Here is a 6,040-nt window from a genome sequence, read left to right as displayed (position 1 = left end):
ATTTGAAGTTTACTATTGCTGTTGTTTGTTTCCCTTAGAGGAGATCATAAAGACAACATTAACGAGTAGCTGGAAAGAACTGAATCCTTTCCCAATCAAGAGAATAAGAGTGATCGAGATCAAGGTCAGGGTTGTGTTCTGCTCTTCAACACCAAGCTCTCTAAGTAAGGGCAAAATCTAGTCAAAATGGATACAGAATCGTTTCCTTGCTAGTCCTGGATTATTTCCTCACTATTTTATATTTTTAAATCATTATCTTTTGATATGTCACTCACTGATTAATCCAAAAAGGTATTTTTTTAATCTCTACATCACATGAGATTTACCTAGTTTAACTCCTAGAGGAAAATTTATTTCAAAGTTCTGAGGAATTCCTCACTATCGACCCAATGTACAAATGAATCTTCTTCCAATTCTGCAAAGTATTTCATGAAGCTACCTTTAATAATGTCTTATTAAAAATCACCTTCTAGTGCTTCAGTGAGAAGTTTCAAAGACCTTCCTTTCCTTTACCAGGTAAGATAATATCTTCCCATTTGAAAGTTAAGTGGAAGCGTCAGCACCTATTCTGAAAAAGTTTATACTATGATTATTCCTCGTATCATATCAGTAATCCGTCTGTTACCGTTGGGGCGATGTGAAATCCGGTGTCACCCCAGCATCATGGAGGGGGGGTCCTTGATTCTTCCCCGCTGACTCAGTAAAGAATTATGGGTCGGTGAGATTTAGAAAAAATAAGATTTATTGAAAGCACATTTTTAGAAGATGGGCCACGCCATGGAAGGCTGCAGCCCCTTGGAATTCGGAAGGTGGAAAAAAAAAGAGTACACTCCAAGGCACGGGCGGGTCTCAGCAATGAGCTGTAATAGTGTAGAATTCAGGAAGTAAACCTTATATTGTGGCTGTGATGGCTGGTTACAGGGGTAGTGCTAGATGATTGGCGTGTGAGGTCATTTTGATTGACATTTGGCTATTATATAACCCTTTGCTTACTGCGCATGTGCTTACCCAGTATTCAGTCTGTTATAATTAGATTCATGAACTTCTGGCCACAGGAGTGATATTATAATGATGGTATAATGAGGCTGAGGTTACTGGCAGGTTAGGTTAGTACTTTCTGCGCATGCTGTTCATGGCTGTTTTTAACCAGTTATTGGTTTATGACCTTTCATTCCTTTGTTCCTCAGGATGCAGAGGTGATTTATGACTATAAAATAGGTGTTCCAGGGAGGTTTCTATGGTTCACAGCTGGGCCTTTGCTTCTGTCACTCATGTCTAACCTAACTACCTAATACATCTACCCCATGTCTCCTACCTAATAGCAATAATCCCAACTCTAAACTCTGTGTACTGCACTAATCTTTTATTTTTTTTTGTTTTTGTACTTTAGCCTTTTATGTTAACTATATGTACATTACACTGAGAACTCATTTGTCCATAGCCTAGCTTTTCAGATCCTGTGTACCAACAAAATTGAAATATTTACTATTGTGAAAAGTTGTCATTAAGTGGAACCATTTTAAAATGGAGCTAGAGCAGCCATTCCAGAGGAGTTGCCTTGTGCATCTTACTCCATGACCCTCCGCAATGTTTGAAGGTGGCAAAATAAGCTTTGGACGGGGCCAAACCAACATCGTCTTTCAAAAAACTGTTTGTGAAGCTAACAGGAAAAGAGATCTCCTGACCACAAGGACTGATGATTATGGATATTCTTTAGAATCAGTAATCAGCCATTTATAGCTGAAGTGCACCTTCGCTTGCTAGCACCAATAGAAATTCCTTTTTTCTATTCATGTTATTATGTCCCCTCCATTTCTCATAAACTTCCTTTTCTTTCACCCTATAATGAAGACTCTATTTGGATTTCTGCCTGAGTCTGTGCTTCCTAGAATTGCAATTCTTTGATCTCAAATAAACACTTTTTACCTCTCACTTTAGCTTTTCATTTTTAGGTTAATACTACATACTCTATTCCTGCCCATTTTTCTGAATCTTTGTCAGCAAACAGCTGTGCCATTCACCTCTAACCTGTTCTGCATGATATAATAGAGCCAGACAGATTTAGGTTTTAGCCCCAGGTTCACCACTCCATAAATGCGTGACCTTGGACAATGATCTGACTCCTATAAACTCAATTTCTTCACATGTAAAATGAAAGTGATTACTGGTACCCCCCTGTAGAACTGTTATGAAGACTGAGCAAAATTATAAGATATTGTCATGTAGCACAATATCTGCCATACAGTAGACAATACATAGTAATAGTTGGAGTTTTAGGATGCCAGTGAATAGCAGTCCTTCTTTCTACATGCAATCATTGAACCAATAGCTGAAAGAGACCAAGAAGTCAATTGATGAACAATAAGGAAACCTCTTATTACTGATAATGCTAATATTGAAGAACACGGTTTAAACTTTTGACAAAACAGACTTCCTAATACTCTATTCTAGAATTAGGCAGACTTACCCCAGCCGGTCCCAGTCAGCACTGAACAATAATAGGCTTATTCCTACAGAAGGAGTCATGTAAAATTTATAGCTTGCAAAAATGTGACGAAATTTGCCCTCTCTATAATCACCCTTACTACTGAAGGAAAGCAGCATATGCCACCCTAAAACATGCCTCTTTAGCATAAGCATTATCTAGAACTCGTAATTTTTAAGAGACAGCAGACAAAGGAAAAACTCTGAAAACTTGGTAGAAGTTATCCTTTTGTAAGAGACATTTACATTTATAAAGGATATCGCCATTTGTACCAGGAAGAGAAGAATGACTCTAAATTTCTAGAAACTCTTATCAATGGAAAAGTTCCCAACTTAAATCTTCATAATAACCATGCCATTGTTTATTGTGCTTTTTTGGTACTCTCCCATTAAAAGGCTTGCCCCCCGCATACCCAATATCTTTTGTCTTCAGCTGAATAAAGTATTTAAGGTGGTGCCTTGAACCATTCCAGTGAGTTACTCAGTTTTTTTTCTTGGGGGGGGGCAGTTTCTCCCATGAATACAGTAGGTGTAGAGTTATTAAACTTCTGTTTTTCTCCTGTTAATCTGTCATTTATTACAGGATTTCAGGGGGTCTCAATCAAGAACCTAGAAGAGGGAAAATTATTTTTCCTCCCCCATTGATCACTCTCAATGTGCCAAGAGATGGTGAACATGATATAGTTCCTATCCTCTTGGAGTTTATAAGCCGGTTGAGGAGATAGACAATAATTTCCTTGAGGGAATCATCTGTATCTGTTGTCTTTTTTTGTAGCCTTTTGATGCCTAATATTTGCTCAATGAAATTTCATGGAATGAATGAGTAAATAATTCAAGATAAAGGTCACTATTTGCACGGGAGTCAATATAAAAGCAAACAATTTTTCTCTATTTGAAGTGTCATATTTGAAATTAATAAGGACTCACTTTATACTCGAAATATGTGAATTACTAGTGATTCTACAGAACATGTTCACATAAAATATGAAGTGCTAATAAACACAACTAAATCTCATTAATATAATGACACACACAAAGCATCTGATGCAATAATTCCAAGTCAGAACCAGCTGGCATACTCTTACAAAGATATCAGGATCTAAACAGATGACCAAATCACTGAATGAACCACTGCACTACACAGCAAAAGAATTCAGAACAGGCCTCCCCAAGATGTACCACTTTGGCATGTGAATTATTTTGAGCTGAAGTCAGTCAAGACCCTACAGATTTGTGAGAAACTTTTACTTTGCTTTTGAAGAATTTAAATTAAGAATTTTACCCATAATAAGAGTAATCACCAGAATTAACTTTTTATGAACTATGTATAGGACAAGGTAAACTTCTAATTATTGAACAACCGTTCTTTTCATCATCCTGTGAATGACCTTCCTCCCCTCTGCAGCCCCAAGGTGCCTTACCAAATCTTTAGCTCAGAATGTCATGCCATATATACTTCATTGTTCCTTCCTATCTCTGACTCTCTCGTGTATGTGGGGTTCCCATATGTACGTATGTAATTAAATTCGGTCATTTTTTTCTTGTTAGTCTGCCTCAAGTCTATTTGATTATTTGACCAGCTGAAGAACTTAGAAGGGTAGGCAAAAGGTTCTTCCTCTCCCACTGTAGCTTGCAGATAATTCCAACAGTATGAGCAGTCCCACAATTCACAACATGCTTATTAGCAAGACATCTATAAGGTAACCACTGAAGTAAAAAATCTTGTGTAGTGTTGAAAATTTAATATAGATCTCATGCAACATAAAAATATAATTCAAGCTCAGTTATTTCCATGATAAAACATAATCTCTACCGTCCAGACTTTAGTGTGCATATCATTTGACTAATAGATGTTATTAAAATGTCCTTTCCTGGGCTTCACCTCCAAATATTCTGATTGCTTTAGCTTGAGATAAGAACTTAGTATTTAAGTTTTATAGGCATGGGAGATCCTTATGCAAGTGGTCACTGGACCATACAGTATTTGAGAAACACTGTTCTAGATTAAGAATCACTTTCCAGACATCTAGACAGATTAACTTTCAGATAACTTCTTCTGAACTTAAAATAGAACTCCATCATATGTGGGGGAGGAAATGTAACTTTCCATCTACCTTTCTAGATATTTGGCTGAGTGCCCCATGTAATAAAAGACAGATTGACAGAAGAGAAACAAATAGAAGTTTAATAACATGAATACCTACTCTTTATGTGGGAGAAACCCAGGAACACTGAGTAATCCCAAAATGGCCCAAGCTACCATCTTAAATACCATCTCCAACTAAAGAAAAAAGAAAAATGTTGGGGAAGGGGGACAGTCGGTTATGGGAGGTGACCAAACAAAGCACAGTAAACAAGGGTATTGTTGTTATGCAGATTTAAGTCCTTGCTTTCTCCATTGACAAGTTTCTAGACATTTAGAGTCACCCTCTTCCTAGTACTGACAGTGATACCATTACAGATGGAGATTGCCCTTATAAATGTAAATGTCTCTTAAAAAAGAAAGGGTAACTTCTACTCTGTTTTCACAGTTTTTCTTATGTCTGCTGTTCTTTAAAAATAATCGGCCTCAAATAATCCTTATGCCAAAGAGGCATATTTTAGGATGGCAAATTCTGCTGCCTTCACAGAAAACTCCTGAGGTAAGTGATATATAAAGATACTGAAAGGCAGTGTCTCTTAAACTTGACTTTAAGAATCACATGGGGATATTTAAAATATAACGATATTTTACTTAAACTTGACTTTGGAATCACATGGGGATATTTAAAATATAACAATAAGTGGACTCCTCTCCCCAAAATTTTGGTTTAATTGTTCTGGGGCACATCCTGAAAATTAGGATTTTAAAAAGTTTCCTCAGGTGATTTTTATGTGAAACCAATGTTATGAATTTTTAATATACTCAAAGCGCTTCTCAAAACTATATATATATGAAATCACTGAAGACTCTGTTAAATCTTGTTTTGATATGGCAATTTAATTTAACCTTCCCGATAAGAACTATAAACTGTACAAAGTCAGAAGATTATAAAGAGAAAAAAAAGCATATTATGGAAGGGAGTCACAACTTGAATAAGCAACAGACAGGACTGTGAGTTCTTTTTAATTTTTTTTCAGCTTTGCCTTGAGAATGGGCTGCAGTACCAGAGTAGCATAACACAAGCAGTTAAAACTCTAGCAGAAACCCTATTATTTTTCTGGCTGGAAGAACTATAATGAGGAGGCTGTGTAACCATGCCCAACCTCTGGAAAGTGAGGGGGGACCCCTAATCCTATGTATTAACATACACGTCTCAGACTAATCCCTGAGCAATGCATGTGCAAGACTGATTCAAAGCAGAAGGAAGGCTTAAAGAACCAAAATGACATTTGAACCACAGCCCCACAGAAGATGAGCCATAGCTAAGTTTGAATCTATCCAGATTAACTGACACCAAAACCAAAAGTATCAACCATCCTCAGAGTGTCTACACAATGTAGTATTTACACTGTCGAGGATAAAACTAAAAATCATCATCATCATCATCATAAGGAAAATGCAATCCTTTTATAA

The sequence above is a fragment of the Pteropus medius genome, unplaced genomic scaffold, assembly GCF_902729225.1.
Source record: "Pteropus medius unplaced genomic scaffold, Ma_sr-lr_union100, whole genome shotgun sequence".
NCBI classification, from domain to species: Eukaryota; Metazoa; Chordata; class Mammalia; order Chiroptera; family Pteropodidae; genus Pteropus; species Pteropus medius.
This window is presented reverse-complemented; position numbering follows the sequence as displayed.